This window comes from Canis lupus, chromosome 23 (genome assembly GCF_011100685.1).
Source record: "Canis lupus familiaris isolate Mischka breed German Shepherd chromosome 23, alternate assembly UU_Cfam_GSD_1.0, whole genome shotgun sequence".
In the NCBI taxonomy this organism is placed as follows: domain Eukaryota; kingdom Metazoa; phylum Chordata; class Mammalia; order Carnivora; family Canidae; genus Canis; species Canis lupus.
Window position 1 is genome coordinate 51,123,857 of NC_049244.1, and position 23,519 is coordinate 51,147,375.

The following is a 23,519-nucleotide window of genomic DNA, read 5'->3' on the forward strand; positions in this document are numbered from 1 at the left end:
CTTGGTGCAGTCCCTTCCAGTCACTCCTTTAAATATGCTATGATGGGGACACCTGGGGGGGCTCAGTGGTTGAGCGTCTACCTTCAGCTCAAGGTGTGACCCCGGGGTCCCGGGATCGAGTCCCACATTGGGCTCCCTGCATGGAGCCTGCTTCTCCCTCTGCCTGTGTCTCTGCCTCTCTCTGTGTGTGTGTCTCTCATGAATAAATAAATAAAATTTTTATAAATAAGTACCCTATGATGGAAAAGAAAAGGTCACCCACTCATAGCATACAGGCACAAAATCCCGAGAACCTGACCCCGCTGCTGGGCCACATGGGTGCTGCCCCTCGAAGCACCCAGGCCACTTTGCTGGGAACACCCCGAGATGGAAACCCCTAAAACAAAAGACGGCTCACGAAGCAGCGTGTGTGACTGACCCAGGGAGGGAGAGCTGGGCAGCGCTGGTGGGCGGAGGGGCAGCCTGGGAGGCCGGGCGAGGGGCTGCGGCCTGCGGGAGAGCCAGGCCCACCCGTGCAGGGCCGGCCTCTGAGCGTGTGTCGCTGAGTCCTCCTGAGAACACGCAGGTTGCTGTGCGCATTGGCTCCATTTACAGGGGAGACAACTGAGGATGGAGAGGCCGAGCCGCCCCCCAAGTCCTGCAGCCTATAAGCCACAGGGCTGGGCCTGCCTCATGGGCACCAGGACCAGGCCCGTCCCCCTGCCCTCCGTGGGTGTCTCTGAAAAGGGACGGGCCCTCACTTCACAGCAGCCTTGAGTGACATCTCTACACTGTTGACATGACAGTCTAGACTCACTGACCACAAGCAATTGGGTGGGGGGAGAGAAAGAGAGAGAGAGAAGACACAGCCTAGAACCCATGGACAAAGTGCCATAAAACAACATGTAGGAAATGTAGGAAAAAATAAGACCCAACAGATCAATGGAAAAGATCTATCGCAGAATCTTACAAAGACCCTTTAGGAAGCTATTAGCATCCTGTAGCAGCAGAATATTACAGGTCCCATATTCCTTTTTTAAAATGTGTCATTTTCTATATTAGGTCTTTAGGTCCTGTGCTTTCTGATTTATTTCTAGAATATGATGTCCTGGCTGCAGCCTTAAAAAAAAAAAAAAAAAAAAAGCAGGTCCTTCTAAATACAGACAAGGAAGAAAAAGAGTGTTAAAACCGGTACAAAAGGAGAGAGATATAACGAATTAGACAGCTGTTCACAAGAAAAAAAAAAAAGCTCCAGATAAAGTCAAAGGCCAAAATTTATAAGAATAAAAACATGTTCTAAATTTAGTAATCAGAAGAGTGCTCATAAAAATTGTCTATAAAAGTCCCATTTTGGAGACGCAGGTCTTCAGAAGTTAGAGTTTCTTTTGTGGGATAAAAAGCCTTTTATTCTCAAAGGTCATTTATGCCCATTTTTCATTGTTAATAACAGTGTGGAATTAACACCCATCATTCTAGAATGTGTATAAATTCCCATTGTTTTGATTTGGGGCAGAGGATCTTAAGACTCTGTCTTTGCTCTTCTGCCTTTGATTTACTTCTGTCATCTTATTATGTGCTTTCCATTTCTCTCTCTCTTTCTTCCTTTCTTGCCATCTTCTGAATAGATTTTCTTTTTTCTTTTCATCTTTTGCTTTTCTCACCCCACCCCCTACCTCTCCTTTGGAATTAATTATCTCTGTGTCTATTTTTAGGAGTCACCCTAGGCATTGGAACACCCTCCTTCATTTCTTGCTGCTCCACCCAATGCAAGAAACTTAGAATATTTAAACTACGGTTTTTCACCCCATTCCAATTTATACTATATTTTGACCAATCTTCGGATTCTGTCGTATGTGTTTAGCCTCACAAATTAGACATTATTATTACTATGATATGTGGTCAGTGTTTATTTATTTTTACCCAACATATTCATCAATTTATTCGCTTACCATTTCTTCTTGCAGACCTTCCTCCATTTGGTCTCATAATCTTTCTGCATAAAGCAGTTTTTCATTTCAGAAAATTTTACTCAATTTTTCATCAATCTGATTTTTTTCGGGGGGGGGGGGTGGAGAAAACCATCTCTTATTCCTTGCTCGCAGAATATTTATTTCTTCACCATACCAAACACGGCTATTTTCTATCCTGCGTCTTGATCATCTCCTCAGGTCTGCTTCTGCTTCTGCTGCTGCTTCTCCTTCTCCCTCACGGAGCTTTGTTTCCCTGCAAAGCAGGGGAGGGGGCGAGGGAGGGCGTACCTGGGTGTGGTTCTATGTGAGCTTCCGTTCTTTGGAACTTTATCTATAGCAATTCTTTGAGACCTGGGTTGACATTGCCTTCTTCCTGAAAACATTTATATTTGCTCCTCCCAGTTGATTATACAAACATTCTGGGAGCGCTTTAATTAAAATTCTCCTATTTTAGTTTTTCACATGCAGGTAGTATAACTTTGTACAAAAAGCCGTGTGAAGGCCAGGCTGCAGCTGTAAATTCTCCAGTGAGATTTCCCACCGTTCTCCCCCGACATAAAATTCAAATCAGATGTGCCGCTGCCCCCTTTCCGCATACAGTTCACGTTTTACTCATTCCTAATTGAGATTCCAGCTTCACGCGGGAGTCTCCTGTAAGACTTCCAATTTTGAGGGTTGGGGGGAGATGAGTGAAACCGATAAGGCGGATTAGGGGTACGCTTACCGTGATGGGCACGAAGGTGATGTATGGAATTGTTGAATAATATTGCACAAAAATTAAAAAGATCTCCAGTTCTGTGTGGCTCCACCTCACGCAGAGAGCTGGCTCTGGTGCTCCTCTCCCGAAGTTGCTGCTTTTATCTTGCTTTTGGCCTCCGCACATTCTTTTACTTTTGAGCCATCTCAGCGATGCCTTTTAAAGGTGCTTTCTTGGTTATTTTGCCTAACACGTTGGTGGTCTCCATCAGGTGAACCTTGGAGCTCACCCAGCGCAGCAGACTGAGGGCAACCCTCCGCGGCACTGGGGTGCCGCCCGCCGGAATGCAGTGTGTACCCTGAACTGCAGATCGCCATAAAGGACTGGGTGGTCTGGGAAGCAACAGACGGAGACAGGCGTGGCCCCACTACCACCATTCCAGTGACCCACTGGCATGAGCTTTCCTTCCTGCTTCTGCAGCTCTGGGCTCTGCAGAACCCGCAGGCCCGAACCCCAGAGGGGGTGCACTCTCACCCCGGCACATCAAGAGTCCCTTTGGACTACAAGCTACAGATGCCACCAGGTTCTCTGGGTTCCTTCGTGTTGGATGTGCCCACGCAGCAGCAGGTGGGAAAGGTGTCGTCATACTGGCAGCTACAAAGACCCAGAGAGGTGCTAGGCGCTTGATTGGGGGGATTTGGAATGGATAGTGGAGGAGTGACAATGAGTACCAGTTGTGGCCCTAAAACTGACTGCTGTGGTAGGGGCTTTAGTTTGACCCACTGACTTCCCTTTTCCAGGTTTGCCTTCAGGAAAGGAAGCTCATGGTAAGTGCAGTAGGTAGCTTCCCAGATCGCCCCCAATGATCCCCACCCCTTGATGTTCGCACCCTGGTGTGGTCCCCCCCCACCCCTGAATTGTATCAGGGTTGTTCTGGGCAGCCAGTAGAACATGGTGGAAGGGATGGTATATAACGTCCAAGAACAGGTTATAAAAGACTATGCCCTCTGCTTAGCGTCTCTCGCTCCCTCTTCCCCGCTCTCCCTCTTCCCCACTCTCCCTCACACCACTGGCCAGCCTGCCAGCTACCACTGCTCGTGAGACACTCGTGAGGCTGGTTTTCAGAGAGGCCACGTGAAGAATGGGGATCTCAAGCCACTAGGCAGCCAGAGGCCATGAGTAGGCTCCGAAGCAGATTCTTTAGGCCCAGTCAAGTCCGGTGACAGGTGTATCTCCAGCCACCATCCTGGCTGTAACCTCATGAGACAGCTCGCCGATTCCTGGCCCTGAGACACTGGACGGGATAATAGTGGCTGTTCTTTACGCTGCTGAGTTTGGGGCTAACTTGTTACACAGCAGCAGATAAGGCACACGGGAACCCTGACAGCTGCGTGTCCCAAAGCTACAGAGGAAGCGAACCCCCAGGCACGAGGAGTAAACCGCGGCAGCCACCCAGGAGTGCTACTCGGCTCTCCTGCTCCGAGGTACCTGCTCCGAGGGCCAGGAGCTCACCAGCAGCCTCCAGCTACGGGGCCTTTGGGACCTGCCTCGGTTTCCAAGCTGGAGCCACAGCTTCCAGGAAGACCCTGGGCAATGACAAGCGTTGCTGCCATTTGCAGCCAGTGCAGGACTGTGAGTGGGGACCCCGACTGGGCTGAGGCCTCCACCCCTCCCCACTTCCTCTCCCCCGCAGGTGCCACACCTGCCTTGTGGCCCGAAGGGCTTCCCGCCTCCTCTTTCTCCCTTTAAAGGAATTTTAATTTTTGTACAAATTAGAAGTACATACACTTCTAATTCTGTCTTGTGTCTACTTCCCAGAAGACTCAGATTTTAATGTTATTATGACCTTTCTTTTTTTTTTGTCTTTGCATTTTCTTCCCATTCCTGTTTATGAAGGTACAAAATTAGCATAATTATTTAAAACATTTCTTTTTTTCTAATATAAGAAGTCAAAGCTAGAAAATTCCTTTAGTCATCTATTTCTGAGACAAGCAAATTGATCAAATGTTTAATGAAGAAAGTATTTTTCTGTTTGGAAAAAAAACCCAGGATATATGTTTTATATCTTTTGATTCTTTGTTTAATTTTTGTCCACAGAAAATTAGAATAAACACTGCTGTCTAAAATTAATCCTGAAAAGTAATGCTGATTTTTAAGTACAATGATCATCCATAATTTTTAACTTCATACCATTATCTATTCATTCGTTTATTTATTCAACAAACATTAAGTTCTTTGTTCCAATTATTATGCTGAAGTAGTGAATTAAGGAATATCTTTACCAGATGGTGAATTTTCTTGTGCTTAACATTATAAAAAAAAAAATTTAAAAAGGAATATCAAAATCCTGTTTTTCTACAGATCACAACTCAGTGCCTGACCCTAAAACATTGTTTGGCCTGGCTTCCAATTGCTCCTAAATAATTCTCCAAATTGAATGAAACCCAGGTGCTCTGTTGACTTTGTCATGAATAAACTGTTGACCTCATAATTATTTTATAAAGAAATAGATGAAATGAGAAATTTGGTTAAGAGATGAAGAACATATTGCTTGTCCAACCAATAATTCATTACAAATTCATTCAATATCGGTTCCTGGCTTCAGGAAAAAGAAAAGAATATATTAAAAAAAAAAAAAAAGACTGTAACCAAAAAAGCCTAGGTGAAAAGGACACAGGTTTCTATCTGTATCTGAACTCTTTGCATTTTACTTGCCGTCCTCATGGGCCTGGGATGTCTCCCTGCCCTCGCCTGGAAATGGGACCTGGACGCCGGGCTGCTTGCAGGCTTAGGGGAGCTCTCCTCCCTACGGCACCCAAATGGTACATAGCTGCGCGGCGTGGATTTCTCACTTAAATTTCAAGTTGGTCTTGTTAAGAAACACCCTTTGAAATGCCTGGGGAAGGATGGCAAAGCTGAGAGAACCGACCACCCGACCATCTTTTGCCTGGCGTTGGGATCAAACACTACATCCATCATCTGCGGAACAATAGTGTTTTGACCTTTATCTCTTTATCCAGCATTTAGGCAAGAAATGGACTGTGCAAAGGTTGTTTTGATCACACGCTGCCCCTTCCTCAGCTAGATGGTTTTTATGTCATGGCATTTACTTACAATTATTCTTTTTATGTCCACAACATACTCAAATATATGGAATCTCTGTCCACGATTAGCACTGATTGAATTCCATAGCTAACGTGCAAGAGACCAGCTGGGGTGTGTTTTTAGGAAACAACTCTGAGCTGTCTGTATCCCCTATTCTGTCAAGCCTGGGAGAAACAGACTCTCCTTTATTAATCTATGAACAATCTAAAAGGAATGAAAATCAGAGTTTATCAAGTTCATGTTACTATCTTTATGTATCGGCATTTGGAAATGTCTCTAGTCATTGTTTTTCATTATCACTATGGCTTTTAAAACCTCCAATATAGTCATTTTGGCAAAGGCGTGAATACCAGCAATTGCGCAAAAACAACGGGTCTTGCTTTGTAATGTGATGTGGGGAAAATATTTTTCAATTTTCTAACAGGTGCTGGGCCATGAGTCTGACTCATAAAGATAGTAATTATACCTCTTTTCTGAAGTGAAGCAATAGAGAGAGAACGTACTAAAATTAAAAAAAAAAAAAAAAAAAAAAAAAAAAAAAAAGCATGACTTGGGTTCACTCTCTATCTGGAGAATTCAGGATCCTGGGAGGTTTTTATAAAATAAATCATTGCTTTGTGAAGGAGCACAGGAGCGCGTATTTGTCTTTGTGTCAAAAACAAGGACTCTTAGCAAATTGAATCTCATCCTATCTTTAGACAATTCAAGAAAGATAAAATCTTGAGAGCTTTATAGGGTTGCGCCGGGATAAAGCCCTCTCAGAGTTTGGAACGAAATTCTTACCAGTTCCAACCAGCGGATAAAATGCATTTCAGAGCTGATGTTCACCTAAAGAAGTTTCTAGCACTGGATCGCTTCCCCCCAGGAGGGTGGCAGCTGGATGGAGGTGCTACGCCCTATGCCCCGAGAGCCAGCCGGGTCTTGCTGAGCACGGAGGGGAGCGTGAGTCGGGGCAAGCAAGGCCTCCTCAGCTCTAAGGGGTGCAAGTGAGGTGGGCAGAGGCCGGGAATGACGACAGGGGACTAACAGTGGGACAAAGAGCAGCTGAAAACAAGGTGGAAAGTGCAAGATGGGTGCGCTTTAATTTGAATCACAAAAGGCAAATGTGCGCAGGGCTCCAGGCCTCACTCTGCACCTGTAGCTCCCAGATACGGGCATAAAATTGTCCCGGATCTAACTTGAAAAACTCAGTAGAAGGTTGTGTTCTCTCTCGCTCCTCTCTCTTTCACTGACTCACTTCTGGAATACGCTATAAGACGATGAGAACAGAGGCTGACCTAAAAAGGAATTGCTAGGAATTAATCAGAGAAGAAAAGTCCCCCCAGAATTGTTGCTGGTCACTGTAGCTCCCGGCACTCTGCATTTCCTTCAGTTCTTCTCTGATCGCTTTTGGCAACTCCCCTCCCAAGCCCCTTCCTGGGTAACGCTTCATTCAAGCGTCGGAAAGCTGACGGGCTGCAGCGGAACACCACCGACTGACACGCGGTGTGCGCAGCATCACGCCTCCTGTGCTGTCTCGCGGCTTCGGGGGCTGAAGATTCGTTGGGGGTTCCCGCTGGAGATTGGTCGGGCAGCAAACAGCAAACTGGTAAAAGCTGCACGAAGCCCGACCTGGTCCCTGGACGTGGGGAAGGACGGTTACCGCCGATGCCCACCTGCGAGGCAGGCTGTTGCTTGGACGGGCCTGAGAGGGGCTGGCGCAGGCCCGGGGCCTGAGGCCAGGAGGCGTTGGTGGAGAGGATCTGGATCTGGATCGCTGAGCTCAGGCGCTCTCTTGGCTGACACCTGCAGCTCCGGGGGGTGCACGTTACAGCGAGGAGTCCCTTGTGTCCTTTGGTGTTCAAGCCGGAGCTGTGCACCCCTCCCACGCACACGGGGAGCCCTGCTTCCCACACTGACCACGGTGGCAGATGGGACCGTTCAAGAGGTACGGGTAAACGGGGTCACAGGCTGGGGCCCTAACCCAATAGAGCCCGTGTCCTCGGAGGAGGCGGAGACAGCAGCGGTGTGAGTACGGGCAGCAAAGACCACGCGGGGACACAGGAGGCTGAGCAGCCTGCAAGCACAGAGACCTCGGAGAGGCCGATCTTGAACTCACAGCCCTGAGGACGTGGGCAAACAAGCTCCTGCGCCTTCAGCCCCCAGTCCGCGGCCTTTCGCTCCTGTGGCCTGAGTCCGCGGCCTTTTGCTCCGCTGGCCTGAGTCTGTGGCCTTTTGCTCCTGCAGCCTGAGTCCGTGGCCTGAACAAACTAAGACGTCAGGACAGTTCCCAACTGCAGGGACCCCCTGTGACACCAAGGCGCGGCCCAGGAACCGGGCAGCAGCCGGAATCCCGTGGAAGCCTGAGGTGGGCACCAGATCTGGCTTCTCCGTCCACCTGCATCTCTCTCGTGGTTACAGCGACAGCACGAGGCCCCAGCGGCACCGCTGAGGTTGAGCACGCTGCACCCTGTGCGGGGGCCCCGGGGTGACTCAGACCTGCTGCCCCCACTCACCTGGCAGGAAGGCAGGAGGGGGCAGGGCTGCAATCTGGGTGGAACCAAGGACCTTTGGGGGCAGGAACGACTCCTCTGACCCTGGGGCTTGGGATCCTGTGAGGCCGGGGCGGGGGGGGGTGGCGAGGTGGGTGGGGGACGCAGAGCCCCCACACTGGTGGCCGGAGCCACCGGCTCACAGTGCCCCTGCGGATGCACTGGTCTCCACTGCGGCTGCTGGTGGGGGCTCAGAGGACACTGTGGGAAGCGCCCCTGCTAGGACTCGCAGCGCCCCACCCCTCACGTCGAGGGGGACCCCTGCAGACAAGGCGGAAACGCCTGCCCCCCCGGGACCTGGCCTGGCAACTCTGCACCACCTCCCTTGTGCTCAGGGTGGAAGCAGCTTCACTTAAGAGGACGGGATGCACACTCTCCCTCCCTGTGGCACGAGTAATTGAACATTTATTGACACATTTGTAAACTGCCCTCATGAATGACCTGGAAGCATGAATAGGACCACAAAAACCTGATGTACCAAAGTTTTGTTTCCTAAAAAAAAAAAAAAAAAAAAAAAAAAAAATCTGCTTTTACACAGAATGCATGTTCATTATTTAAAAGAAAAGAAAACCATGGAAAAAATACAAGGAAACGCATTCACTATTTCAACAGGGAAGCTGTGTGCCTGGAGCTGAAGCAGGGATTCGAGCTGTAACCAACCCTAAGTAGGAAGTGGCCCCGACCCTCGCTCGCTTACGGCCTGTTCCGCCGTCCTTGTTCGCCGCACCGGAGGTAGCACAGCTCCCGGGGCCGGACGGTCCTGCCCAATTTGAATAAAACGAATGGAGATCATCCTGAATAGACATTTTGCGTCCTGCCCTGCTCCCCGCCGGACCGAGGCGGAGGGGAATCTTCCTCGCGGGGAGAACAGCAAAGGCGGACACAAACCACAGTCAACCCGCAACCAGCCCGGGTTGGCAGCCAAGGGGGCGGATTCTAGGAAATGGTTCCTGCAGAGTCAGGGGAACCGTAGAGGCTTCCCTGGCTTCTAGCAAAGCTTGGGGACACTGTCCTAAAACTACGTGTGACTCCAGGGACACTCAGAATCCCGCGTTCGTGGTGGGTGTGAGCTAGGACCCCTCGGGTGTGAGCAACAGAGGCCAAGCCCGGCCGGTCCACACCCAGAAGGAATTTCCTGGAAGGACAGTTGATTTCTCAATGGCTGGGAAGCCAGGCTCAGAAAGCGGGGCTCAGTGGGCGGGAAGTGGGGCATTCGGGGGGGCAGGAGGCAGCGCAGGATGGGGGGCCTGAGGGTACACCACTGGGGACGGTGACCAAGCGCCAGCTGGAGTCTGGCTTTGGAGAACTTGGCTCAAGGGTCGGATTCCAGGGGAGGCCGATCCGACCACCCTCTCGGGGTCAAGGGCGTCTCCTGGGGCCAGAGTCACGGAGGCCTCGTGACCGAACAGCTTCCCACGTGTGGGAGGAGCAATTACCAGGGGCAAGTCGGGGCGCAGCCAGCCCCAACCCAAAACCATCTACGAGGCCGTGATACCCGGAGGGGAGGCCCCCGCCGTGCAGCCGTGGTGAGGGCCTGAGCCTCCAGTCCCCTTCAGCCCCGCCAGCCAAGGCTGGATCTGGGGGACGAGGGCCACCCAGGGGCCACTAGGCTTCGACGAGGGAGAAACGGGCAGCCGGCCACCTGCGCTGGGCCGGGAGGCACGTGCTCGAGGGCGGGAGTGGCAGCTGCGGGAGGTCACGGCCCTCGGGAGCCGGGTGCTGCCTCGGAGGGGGCCGCAGGCCTGGAGAGGCGCCGGGTGCGCTGGGGGCCGCCTCCGCCTGCTGGCCTGCCGCGCCCGGGGTGGCGGTCGCCCGTTCCCCACCAGTGCCAACGGGGCACGGGGAGGCCGTCGGCGCCCGGGTCACTGCGGGTACTCAGGAACCGGAGATGAGACCGGATTCCAGAAACCTCCGTCACTCTGCTAGGCCGCGACAGCATGACAGCAGACGGGTAAGCTGTAAGGACAGGCGCGGGGTGACACAAGCGTCACTGCGCTGAGGGCATGGGAAGTCAGGGTCCCGGAGGGGTTCCTAGGTTGGGAGAGCGTCATGAGGGCAAGAGGCGCCCATGGAGACGGAGGGGCGGGCAGGGAACGGCCGACTCCACTCTTTCTGGAAGGAAGGCGAGAGCCGGCCTTGGATCCCCGTGGCTTCCCTTCCTGGGAGAGTCGCCTCAGGGTGGGGCAGATCAGACTTCTGGAATATTCCCTGAGAGGCCTCGGTCAGGGGGCTCCCGGACATGAGGGTGTCGGGGACCAGGTGCCGGTGGCCAGGGTCCACCTGTCTCTCCGAGGGCGCGGTCCAAAACGAGGAAAGCGCTGCCGGAGCTTCACCTGCACGGACCCGGCGAGGCCCTGAACCCTGACGGGGGCGCACACGGGGCCACTTGCGAGGGCCACATGGACGTGGGGAGGCCAGCCTTGTCGGCCAGGGGACCAGGGTCCCAGCGGGACCAGAGGGACCCCGGGGCCCCGACGGCCACAGTGGGGGCACCTGCGTGGCTCAGGGATGTGCCAACTCATGGTTTCAGCTCAGGGCCTGATGTCAGGGTGGCCCACCCCGAGTCCGGGCCCACGCGCCGTGGGGCACCCACTGCTCCCCCACCCCTCTCCCGTGCCCTCCCTCCCTCTCTCAAGTAAGTAAGTCTTTGAAAGGAAAGAGGGGTTGCGGGGGCTCCGCCATATGGAGAAATCAGAAACCCCCACCCCGTGGGATAAGGGCAAAGACTTTCACGTCGTCGCTTTTCTCATGGGGAACACCTGAGTCACTTTTTCTGAAATACCAAATTACTTCCAATTTTTCACTCTGTTTTCCGGCGCCGTTCGCTGCTAACTGCGAGGAGGCCGCCTGGGCCCATTGAGGCAAGACTTGACTTGGAGCATCCCCTGCCCGGAGCCTGGGAGTCACGGGGACCCCGTCCAAGGAGGAGGGCTTCTGTCAGGGCAGGCTCTGTGCCCCCGCGGGGACCCCCCAGGGAACCCCTCCTCCCCTCGCGGGGGGCAGAGGCCGAGGGGCCCAGGAGCAGCCCAGTGAGTGGCGCCGAGGGCCTCCGGGGAGACTCCCAGCTGGGAGCACCTCCTGCTGGGCCCTGCGCCCCCCGGGGGACCCCTGCCCCGGGGCGGGTCGCCTTCACCCTGCGGGCCTGGGGCGCAGGCTCCGGCTGTCCTCTCCCGGAGGGCCCTTGTCCACCTCCGCCCGGCCGGGCCGCCCCTGCCCAGGCCGCTCTCGCTGCTGGATTCACGCGGCCTCCGAGTCCCCGGGCCCCGGCCCCCCGGGCGACAGCTGCTGGTGAAGTTTTGGGATATGGGTGAGGTTGGCGGGGTGAGGCCCGGCGCCGACGACCAAGAGAGAATTCTGGAGACGTCTTGGGCGCAAAGCGGTGGTTTCATCAGAGCCCGGGGCGGCCCGGCTGCGACCCCGGAGTCAGGAGGGGTTGGCCTGCGCGTCTGTGAGGAAGTTGGGGAGCAAAAGGTGTCCAGGACCGTGAGGACAGCAGCTATCGCTGCGAAAGGCCGCGGGTTACTGGCTAATGCAGCCCGAGTCGGGAGACCCTCCAGATGTGCGTCGTGGCCCAGGTGCTGGGGATGGTCGCCAACCCCTACCTTGGGGGTCTAGAGATAAAGGAAATTTCTAAGGGAATTTTTTTATGTTCAAGGAGAGGCACGGGGTCCTGGGGGCCGGGCCAAGGTGGCCTTCTGCCCTCAGCGCGGCCTGACCATCGAGGCAGCCGAGTCCCTAGAGGAAGGTCCCTCTGCCTGCGCCAAGCACTCACCAGCGGGCTTTGTCCTCAGCTGCCCCCCTTACCTGTTCTTCTGAATCTTCCATGTGTTTTCTCCCCCCGCCCCCTGCAAGTCTGTCACACGTTCCCGGAGGCCAAGAACCGTGTCTGCCGTGTGTCCCCCGCAAGCCCTGACACAAGTCGGGGCTCCTCTGTGTCCCGTCCTCCCCAAAACCCTTTACTGATGACAGCTGGCATCGCTGCCCATGACCGTCGCGCATCCTCCCAACCTTCGTGCTTCCTCCTCCGGGAGTGACCCTGCTCTGGGCCAACAGAGCTCGGCCCGGCGCCCCGGAGGACCGCAGAGCCCCGTGAGCCCGTGCCCTGGGCTTGGGCCGTGTTTACGCGACCCTCCCACCGACCTGGAGGCGCTACCGGGGCCCAGCCCGTCTCCCTCGACGGCCTCTGCAGCTGTGCAGGGTCCCCCCCACCTCTTCCCTCGGGACGGGACAAACCCTGGTTCCGGTCACTCTTGCTTCTGTTCCCGCAGCCTCGCAGGCTGTGGCCCTCGCCGGCTGGGCGTGTTGGTGTCAGAGCCCACCCTGGGCATCGACGGCCGCGGCCTCGAATCTTCGTCTCCTCCTCCGACCCCGCCCGAGCCCAGGCGGCCAGTGGTGGTGGTGCCGGGCAGCCCCCCTCGCCTCGGCCCTTCTGGAATCTCGGCCGGGACCCTCCCAGCAGCCCCCGGGCCCTTGCTCGGCCACCCACACCCCACGGGCCCCGTGGCAGGGACACCGTGTGACGAGGCCGAGTCCGCACGAGGGCACCGGCCGCACCTCACCTGCCGGCTCCGGCTCCAGTGTCCGAGGGCGACAGGCGCAGCGCAAGGGCCCACGCGGCTGTTAATGTCAAATGCCTCAGTAACGGCGTCCACGGCGTCCCCCGCGTCCCCTGTCTCCCCTCTGTCCCCCGCGTCCCCTGTGTCCCCCGCATCCCTCGCGTCCACAGCATCCACGGCGTCCCCCGCGTCCCCGCAGCCTGCGCCGTCTCAGGGGGTATCCTGTAGCTCCCCGCCGGCCGGGCCGAGCGCCGGGCTGCAGTGGCTTCACGGGAGGCCCGGCGGGTGGCAGGTTGGCAGGTGCTCCCTGCGCCCGCAGGCTACTCCGTGACGGCCGGAGCCCCGGGGACCCAGGGCCGGGGACGAGGCCGGGGTGCCTCCCCGCATCCCCTCGGTCTGACCGCCCTGCCACAGCCCGGCTCGTGTCCCCCCCCAAGGTCTTGCACGTGTTCACGCCCCCCCCCCCCCCCCGGGGCTCTCCACGCCTGCAGGGGACCGATCGGACTTTTGTTTCGTTCGTTTGTCACCTTTCTCTTTGTGCTGTTGCCGGTAGGAGCCCAGGCACCTCCAAGGCCACAACCTTCCCCCAAAATAATTCCTATTTCACAAGGGAAGAGCCTCAGCGACTTCCGTGCTTCCTTCCCCACCTCCCTTAAGAAAATTCCAGTGTTTGACTCGCTGTTCGGCGGTAAGGCCGCGGCTCCTGGTGCTGGTGCAGGAGGACACAGAGGGAGGGGCCTGAGGGGGCCTGGCGGGGTGGGGGGCTGCACCGGGCTTCCCCCTGCCTCCCGGGGACCCCCCTCCGCCACGGTTCTCAGCGAGGGACACTTGTGCCCCCAGGAGGCGGTGCCAACGGCGGTCCTTCCAGTTGTCACAAGTAGGGAGGAGGGGGCAGGCCCCTGGGGCGGACTGGGTGGGGGCCAGGGTGCTGCAAAGACTGATCCGGCCCCATTGTGAGTCGGGAAGCCCCGGTGACACCAAGGCCGTCGCCCACTTTCCCGCCACCTCCCAAGTAACCCGGGGAGTCCGCACTCAGCTGCAGCTCCGGCCCAGGCGTCCCCGAATCCAGACTCCCTGGGGGCCCGTCCCCTGGTGCACAGTCTCTGCCTTGGCGGCAGCATGACCTCAAGTTCCCCTCAGAAATGCGCCCCTCTTCACTTTGGCCCCCTTGCTGTGTGGACGGCCCCTGGGGCAGGCCCGGGGACAAGGCCCCGCTGTCTTTGCGAGGGCCGGGGGCGGGGTGGACAGCTGTGATTCCTCCATAGGACACGGCTGGGGGGGGGGGGACAGCTGTGATTCCTCGGTAGGACACTGGGTAGGACACGGCCGGCGGGGGTGGCGGGGACTCAGAGTCGCTCTGCGCAGGCTCATGAGGTGGGGGAAGCGGGGCAGGGAACCTCCACGGCCGCACAGGCCCCTGTGTCACCCCCTGCTGTGACAGCCCGCCAGCCGCCCGGGGGAGCGAGGTGGCCGTGGGGTGAACACGGAGCGTCGGGGGCCGCAGACACGTGCACGACATCCCTCCAGGGCGCCGGGCATGACTTGGCCCCTGCCTGCCCCGAAGGAGCTGCTGGGAGCTGGGCCGCCCGAGGATGTCCCACTGGGGCCTGGTCCCTGCAGGTGGCAGCTGTGCCCACGGCCCGGGCTCGGTGCGCGGGGCGGTGCCTGCCTCCCGTCCGCGGGCAGCGGCCCCTGATTGTCCCCAGTGCGCTCCGTGTCGCCTCCTTGGAACAGATGTCCCCGGGCATCTCGCGGCTGCCTCGCAGTCCCGGTGCCACGGGGTGACGCACCGGCAAGAGAGGGTGTCCGCTGCTGTTGGGCCCATGTCCTGCCCGCAGACAGCACCTTCCTCCCGAAGCTGCCGCCGTCCCGGTGCCCTCGGGGCGGGCCCTCGGGGCAGGTGGCGGGCGGCCCTCTGGAGCCCCGACCGCGGACAGTGGGAACCTTCGTGCGCCCCAGGTGGGGGCCGACCCAGGGGCTGCCCGACCCTCACCGGCTCCCACGCACGACTTGCAAGAGAGTCCAGGACACGGGTGCAGAGCAGCCGGCCCACCCTGTTGGAGCGCCCCGGCCCCCACGGGGGCGCAGGGACAGGGCTCTCCGCACCCCCAGGCCTCCGGTGGGAAGGGCGTCCCGGGAAGGGGAGGTGCCTTGGTGTGGCTGGCCTGGGGGGCGCGGGGCGCAGCTGGAAACCCCACGCAGCTGGGCCGGCAGGTCGGCTTCTGTGTCCCCGAGGAAAACTGAAATCTAGGATTTGGTTCAGTGGGTTGTTGTTTTGTTGTGTTGTGTTTTGTTAGTGGGAAATCCTCTAGTGGCGCATGTTGGCCGTCGATTAAGACACAGAACAAAACTTGTTTACCCTGCAGGTGCCCTAACACGTTTGTGGGCCGGTCTGTAGTTCATGGTTAGGCTTTCTCCTCCATACAAGAAGTCAAATGTAGAATAAAATGGGACCATGAAATATACTTTTTATTAGAATGCGTTAAAATTTCCAGAAATCAAAGTTTTATTTTTTTTTAAGATTTTATTTATTCATGAGAGACAGAGACAGAGAGAGAGAGGCTGAGACGCAGGCAGGAGAAGCAGGCTCCCTGCGGGGACCCGACGTGGGACTCGATCCCCCGACCCCGGGGTCATGGCCTGGGCTGAAGGCAGACGCTCCACCGCTGAGCCCCCCGGTGCCCCCAGAACAAAGTTTTAAAGCTACAAATGCTCAGGTATTTCTGTGACTTCCATTCCCTTTCCATCTCCTGTCACCCTCTGTCCCTATGACCGTTTCGCAGGCACAGAACAGGTGTAGGGCTGCGGGCTGGGGCGTGGGGACCCCCGACAGTGGGTGCTCCCGGGGACCCCGGGCAGGGGGTTCAGAGCCCGAGAGCCCACGGTGGCAGCTGGAGGGTGGCTTCCAGCCCGGCCTGGCTCGTCGCTCGGCACCGGTACTGCCCGGGCCGCTCGGCGTTGGCACCAGCCTGCAATGGTTTCTGTGTCAGCTACTGGTCACCGAACGGGGACGAGGCCACTAACGCCCCCAGTTAGCCTCAGCTTGTGTCAGCGTCCCGGGGGTGCCGAGAGCCAGCGCAGGGCAAGCCCCGTTGTGTGCAGCCCTGGCACTGCCCCGAGTGGCCTGCAGCTCCCTCCCGCGGCCCCCAGGGTCCTCAGCCCCACGGACACTGGGCCCCTCGGGGTGCGCGCCCATTTCCCTCCAGGGCCCGTCCTGCCGGGACCGCGTCTCAGCCACTCTGCCCGGGCAGCACTGCCAGCTCACTGGGCTCCCCGCCTGCTAAGCCTTAGCTCGAGGGCAGGTGACTTCCTGCAGGACATGCCCCCACGGCTGGGACAACCTCGAGCTGCCCCCCCCCACCCCGCTCGGATTGGTCCTTCCTCCCCCTCTCCTCCTCCCCCTCCTCCCCCCCTCCCCCTCTCCTCCTCCCCCTCTCCTCCTCCCCCTCTCCTCCTCCCCCTCTCCTCCTCCCCCTCTCCTCCCCCCCTCTCCTCCTCCTCCCTCCTCCTCCCTCCCCTCCTCCTTCTTGTTAGATATATGTATGTATCTGAGAGAGAGAGAACCATGCACGGGGTTGGGGAGGGGCAGGAGGGGCAGAGGGAGAGGGAGAGAGGGAATCTCAAGCCGACTCCATGCGGAGCGCTGAGCCCAATGCGGGGCTGGACCTCATGTCTCCCGACTCTGAGATCACAACCTGAGCCAAAACCAAGAGTCAGATGCTCGAGCGACTGAGCCACCCAGGCGCCCCCTTAATTGGTTTCTTCTTAAAAGGCCTAAGCCCTTTTATCCTGTAACAAATGTGGCAGAAAGCTTCTGAGCAGAATATCGTCTTTTTTTTGAGGTAGTAATTACCTCGTGCTGACAATTAACCGTTAATAGTATGTGGAGAGAACAGAGGGGGGCGGGGGCCTCTCTTGCATTAAGCAGGTTTCCCGGGTAGTGTGGGAACCTTCCCGCATCAGGTACTTGTCACTGGGCGGTGGGGACGCATCGCAGGCCCAGAGGCCCAGCCACTTCCTCACCTTCAGGACTGTCGGTGGGAGGCAAGGCGCCGAGAAATTCTGTTGCTGGGGCAGGACCCTCAGGAGGGGACATCAGGGGGAGCCACAGTGCACATGAAGCAAAGGACAGAAGTGTCATTTTGAGAGGTACAGCAAGCACAGGTCCCCGAGCTCGAGCTCGGGAGGCAGCGGGGCCTGCAGGCTGAGGAGCGTGCAGGGGACGGGGCCTGGGCATGCCCTGGGGAGCTGGGCCTGCCGGGAGCCCCAGACCGGGGCTGGGGGGGGGGGGTCGGGGGGGTGCTGGTCCTCTGCTGTCAGGAACCTCTGTAGAGGCTCCCGGCTGGAGGGACTGGTCCTTGGGCCCTCCACAAATCCTCGTGCTGCGTTTTCCTGTGTCCTTCCCGTTTCCTGGCCGCGCCACCATCCCTCCTCCTCGCTGGGCTCACCCCCCACGGGGAGCCGGTGGGGGCTAACGGCACAACCACCCACAGCGGGGGAGGGTGCTGGTGGGTGTAACTCGCGGGCTGGCAGGGTGGCCGCTTTCCCCGTGCCCCTGCCTCACTCAGAAAACCCCCCGGGCGAAAAGTCATATGCTTAGAAGAGGCACTAATATTTCAACAGCCTGCACCCCTCCCGGGGTCACATGGTCACCAGGGCTGCTAGCAAGTAGTCGGGGGGTGCGGGGGCGAGCTCTGTCCCCCGACAGTGAACTCGCAGAAAGGTCAGCGGCCGGACACAGAAAGAGGAGAAGGGTCCTGGATGCACACAGACGGTTTAATCAGCCGTGAAGAAATCCAAGAGTTGACTGAAAGTGCTTTGTCAGGAAGAGAAGGGAGGCCCTGCTGGGGACACAGGCGAGGAAGGCCCGGGCGCGGTGGCCGCGGAGAGGGCCGGGGACGCTGGAGCGGAGCCGGGGCGGCCCTCCCCGCAGGACCCCGCTGGCGAACTGACCGTCCCTGGGAACAAGGCCGAAGTTGAGCTCGGCCGGTAGCCGTGGCCTCCGAGCCCAGCACGACTGCCCGGAGCCCGTTACTCCCTCCAGCTTCTGTCCATCAGTTCTGATTCCAGACTCGTCGGGGCGTCGGAACGACTGGTTTGCTCGGATCGCATCAACGGCTCTCGCTTGCGTTTAAGAAATCGAGGTCAAGCCTTGTTGATCCGCGAAAGGGAATTCAGATGAATGAGGGCTGCTCGGCGGCTCCGGCCCGGCGATTACGCGCTTTGTCGGCCTGAATACCCAATCAGACGGGCGCCGTCTCCGCGCTTTTTGTCATATTTATGGAATACCTTTAAACAATGGAATCTGGAAACTCCGGCAACATCTGTGTCCAAATATATCCAAGCCTGTTTATGTTTTTAATTGGAGACCAAACAATTTTAGATGAACTAATCTATGGTATCGTTGAAGATGCATATTTTTAGGTGATTCTGGAGAGCGTCTTGCAGACCATTAAAGTAACGCCATCAGGCTTTATCTTTAAAAGATAGTGCTCAGCTGTGATTACTACTGGAATGAAATCAGGGGCGGCATTCAAAAAAGGCTGCGGCATAAAAGAGGTTTGCATAGGAATCCTGATTCCATTAGAAAAACCAAACCATTCCTTTTCAGCCCGGTCTCACTGGCTCACACCATACGGCTGCTCTGTTCTCATTGCAATTAAAGATGCAAACCATTAAAGAGTCTTTAACTTCGTTAAAGCAAAGCCTTCTATTAAGGTCCTCAAGCACCGAGGGGCTGCGGGTCGGACATTCTCTGCAGGCAGGAGGATGCGACCTTCCAACCCTCCGGCTTCGTATGAAGCGACTCTCCTTTCCACACAAAGACCTTCGTTTCCAAAATAAAAAACAAAAAAATAAAAATAAAAATAAAAAAAAAAGACCTTCATTTCCGTAGTCTGGCCTAGGAAAACGTTTATTCCTTTATACTCACTTTAGTTACTTTAGGCTCCGGTGTCTGGGCCCCGTAACTTTGATTAGAGGATGACCTGCGTAGAAGGAAAGCTGTGCTGCTTTTCTCTAATCCTTGGGGATTAGAAAACATTTACACCAATCAAGGGTCCCCATCACCTGGAGCTTCTGAGGCGGAAATGACTTTTCAAGGCATGTGGGAATCATCCAGAAAATGAGTTTCCCTCGAACTGCTGGGTTGGTACACAGAGGAGCGCTGGGCGGGAGATGGGGGCAGCGGCGACTGGGCCTGAGGACTGGAGCCTCGGTGACCCGGGGACCCCCAGGGCGCCCCTCCCCTCCTCCTCATTTTATAAAGTGGTGGAGTTCAGGTACATCTTGACTGTTCCCGACAATGAACGGGCACGTGAGGCACGAATAGAAAACCCACAAACGGTGAGTGAAATAAGAAAACCAGGGATCTCGCGCTCTCTCTCTCTCATTACATCCACTGTGGTTACGTGGCCGCGTGGTCTGCGATGTCACAGGCCGAAGAGGGCAGGAAGAGGGGCCTGGTCTTGTCGGCTTGGTGTTGGGTGGGAGCCTGGGTGCTCGGGGCCGCGGGCCAGCACCTCACTCTTCTCCTGCCTCTGCCTGCCCCCTAGTGGGAAAGCCTGGGAGGCGGCCCGGAGTGGGGCTCCCGGGAGCAGCACCCCCAGCCCTGCTCCCCAGCACGTCTCCGGGTCTCCCCGAGGACCCGAGCTCTGCCCCGACGCCCCGCAGCCTCCCGGGGATGCCCCCCTGCACGTCCTGTGGTCTGCGAGGCACCTTCCCGTGTGCGGGCTCCACAGGGCACACGCCGTCCCTAGAAGGGACAGAAGTTCTCTTAAGCGTGTTCCCACCCCAGGGAGCCTCCCGTGCCACCTGGACGTCCAGACTCGCGCTCGTCTGTTCGTCGGAGACCCCTGGGTGGATGGCCAGCCCTGGACACAGGGAAGGAGCTCGCAGCCGGGGCAGGGCCTGCTCATCCCCCGATGGCCAGGTGGGCGCCCGCGGAGGGCATCAGCGCCGGGCCCAGGGAGCAAAGGCCTTGGGGGGGGGGCACCCGAATTTGCCGCGGGTTCTCGCCCCGGCCGAGCCGCTCTAGCAACTGCTCTGTTCAGGGGACTCGGGAACAAGCACGAGGCCGCAAGGGCATCCGGCTACCTCCCACCCGTGGAGCGCCCGGCGGTGCCCCGGCCCAGGTCATAGGGATCCGGCCGTCCCCGCAGATGCACACTTGGCCAGGGGCTCCCCGGGGTGACGCACCACATGTCCCTCCCAGAGCCCCTGCCCACGCCCTGCCCCACCTTGCTCACCTCAGGCCTCCCGAGGCTCCGTGCTCCAGCCGCTGACTCACAGACACCGAGGACCCAGGGAAGAAAGAAGGCAATTAGCTCCGATGACTCAGGAGCCCTCCCGGACTCCGTGATCTCCGTGCAGACTTTCGGTTTAAAAGCCCGAGGGTGATAATACTGTCATCCGTGTAGGCAAAGCTGGAAGGAAGCAGATTCATGTTCTTCCAAACTCCTGCCTCTTGGCAAAAATTAGTGCGGAGAAGACGGATTCCCAGCCCCCCGACAGCCACGGCCAAGGCCGCTCACCCAGCCGCGCAGGTGCCTGGAAGGAGCCCCAGAGGGCGACAAGCTCCGGGTGAGGGCACCGCCTTGCCCCTCTCCCCCCAGCCCCCGTCCCTGTCTCCGTCTCTCCGAGGCAGTAAATGTGGGAAGAACGGCTGCCCCGAGGGCTGTCAGGCTGCCTGAGCCCTGGAAGGAACAGGGGCTGGGACATGAAGCCACCGGGCGGCCCCAGACGTGGGACTAGAGATGACCCCCCAGGAAGGGTGGGGGCCCCGGGGGACACGAGGGGACAATGGATCATGCTCACTGCAGGCCGACTGACACGCCGTCCACACTGGGAGGAAGGCGAAGCTCCCTCCGCAGGCCCGAAGCAGCAGCCAGGATGACGTGGGCCCCGCTCCCCTGCACCCCCGCGGGGAAGGGTGAAGCTCTGAGGCAGCGGCCGGGCTGCCGGGGGTCAGGGTGCAGGGCGGTGCTGGGCTAGGGTGCACACGCAGGAGCCCCAGAGCGCGTGCCCAAGGGAGCACCCCTGCCCAGGGGGAAGGAGTGCTGGGGCAGGAGAGCCCCGGGAGTGGGACGGGGGCAGAGGTGGGCCTGGGGCAGGGCAGGGACAGCAACTGGGAATGCTGTGCACTCGGCAGATTTCCTAAGAAACTCCGACATCCTGTTGTGGGACCTTCAGGTCGTCTTCCTGCGCCCCTTTGGGTTCCATTCAGTCCTCATGCCTGCCCCTCCCCACGGGCCCTCCAGGGCACTGGCGTCCGCTCCCCCTCTCCTCCCTGCCCGTGGGGAAGCAAACCGAGAGACCCGGGTCAGATCCCCGCCCAAGCGACGGTGACAGGGCGACGCGTGGAGCCCTGAAGCTCCGGTCCGTGCTTGGGTTTGGTTAGAGACGTCAAGGGGTCCTCGGAGGAGGCGAGAGCGCAACAGAATCTGCAGGAACAGCTGGGTTCCCCGGGCCAGGTGGTCCCGGGCTCGGTGGAGGGGCTGCGGCGCCTCCCCGGCCACGGAGGCTCTAGCGTGACCAGAGTTCGGCCGGCAGGTAGGCAGGAGGCGGGACGAGGCTGCGCCCAGACCCACCTGGCCCGGGGCGGCCGCAGGGCTTGGGCGGATGGGCCAGACGGACTCTTCAGCCTCCCTGCGGACAGCGGGGACGGGGCGGCAAGAGCACGTCCGGAGCCCGCGTGGGAAGCCGTTCCTGGGGAGTCCAAGGCCAGGGGGAGAGCCTCGGAGGAGCAGGGACGATCCGACCAAGGACGCGCAATCGCCCCAACACGGCGCTGGGTGGACAGGCTTGCAGCTGCTCCGCACCCAGGTGCTCGCGAGCTTCAGGGCCTGGACGGCGACCTGACACCCACAGTCAGCACGCTCTCAGGTTGGCCCCAGGGATGCCTTCATGGTTCCTCTCTAGTTTTCCCTCAAAATGCAGGGAAGGAAGGTGATGCCTGTAACATATCAATTCAAAGGTCACAAGCCAGGGGGTCCCTGGGTGGCCCAGCCTGAGCCTTCTGCCTTCGGCTCAGGGCGTGACCCCGGGGTCCCGGGATCCCGTCCCACATCGTGCTCCCTACAGGGAGCCTGCGTCTCCCTCTGCCTGGGTCTCTGCTTCTCTCTCTGGGTCTCTCATGAGTAAACAAATAAAATCTTATAAAAAACACAAAAAAAAAAACCCAAAACAAAACAAAGGACAAGCTGAAATGATGATAACTCAGATTACAGGACTGTCAACTTCCGAGCTCCCATGACCTGACCTGAGGGCTGAAGCGCTGGGAGGCACCGTGGCCTTAGACGTGCCGACGGGGCCGATTAGTCCAGGAGTCTTGGGCTACACGCGGCGCAGCCCGAGGATCTGATTCCTGCCCGAGCTGGGAGCGCGACTGGCCGCCGACGGCCTCCTGCTAGGCTCCTTGGCTCCACAAAACAGCCACGGACCGTGCCTGGGCCTGGCGTCCGTCCCTGTGCTGTGCGGGCAGCAGGGGCTGCAAGACGAAGAGAAGCGCCCGCCGTCCAGGCTGTGCGGCCACAGGCAGAGGCCCAGGGCCGGGGGGCCCCAGGGCAAGGGGTGGGAGCTGCGCCGGCTGAACCCTGGACCGGAGGCCTTCCAGAGGGCGTCCACGCCAGATGTCAGGGCGTGAGCAGGACTTTACCTGCAGGACAGACACGGGTTGTTTCAGGCAGAAAAAAATTGCTTGTACGAAGGCACAAAAACACCTAAGAATGAGGTTTGACCAAAAAGCGATGGCCCAGGAGTGACGCTGGGGGTGTGGCAAGAGGTGAGAGGGGAGCCCGCTCCTTTGGGTCACACGGGCTCCTAGCCACCCGATCTGGACATCTGGACGTGAGCGCTAGCGTTCGCATTTCTATTGCCGCATAACAAATAACCCCAAACTGAGGTGTTTAGGACAACAAACACGTCTGGCCTCACTCTTTCTGTGGGTCAGGGATCCAGGCACAGCTTAGTGATCCTCTGACTCAGGGTCTCCCCGGTGGCAATCAAAGTGACAACCCGGGCCGTGTTGGGTTGGACGCAGGGAGGCCTTTGGGGCTCAGGCCCGTAGCTGTTGGCCAAGCTCAGGTCCTTGCAGGCTTCTCGCGGAAGGCATCCTCGGCTCCTTGCCACACGGGCCTCTCCGCAGGCAGCTCGCCACGTGTCGGGTGGTGGAGAGAGAGACGGAAGGAGACAGAGAGGGGTCGAGAGAAAGCTGTAGTCTTCTTGTAACCTAATCTCAGAGGTAACTTCCCATGACTTTTTAAAAATTCTATTTGTTTAAGGAGTCCCCAGATGGAGCCCGCAGGCCCACAGGTGGGAATACCTGCCTGCAGGTGAGGACGAGCGGGGCGTTTCAGAGGCCGCCTACCGCGTACAGGAGAGCTATGGAAGGCACGAACCCAGCGTCCTCCCATTCTGCACAAATTAGAGAGACAGACGTGTGATTTCACCGCATATTAGTTTGTTTCTGTCGACGGGCACATCTGGTCCCCTGGAAAACGACGTGCTTCACTCCACACCCCTCCCCGAGGATTTTATACAACCCACTCGGCACTCTCGCGGTTATTATTAGAGGGATCCAGCCACAGGCTGCAGAGAAAGGAAGTGATCAGGACCCCACACTGGGGAAAAGGTCACACGCCAACTGAAAATGAGAAATGAATCTGAGCGGAGCTAAGAACCG

At 58.1% G+C, this 23,519-nt stretch overlaps 1 long non-coding RNA gene across 1 annotated transcript; it reads right to left on the reverse strand.

Annotated features, from left to right (window-relative positions):
• Nucleotides 1-17,176: 17,176 nt before the first annotated feature.
• Nucleotides 17,177-23,082, reverse strand: LOC111092015. The gene is made up of 4 exons (XR_005377267.1): nucleotides 22,098-23,082; nucleotides 20,086-21,791; nucleotides 18,771-19,592; nucleotides 17,177-18,665 (listed from the first exon to the last, which is right to left on the reverse strand). It is a non-coding gene; the product is annotated as an uncharacterized LOC111092015 (long non-coding RNA).
• Nucleotides 23,083-23,519: the final 437 nt, after the last annotated feature.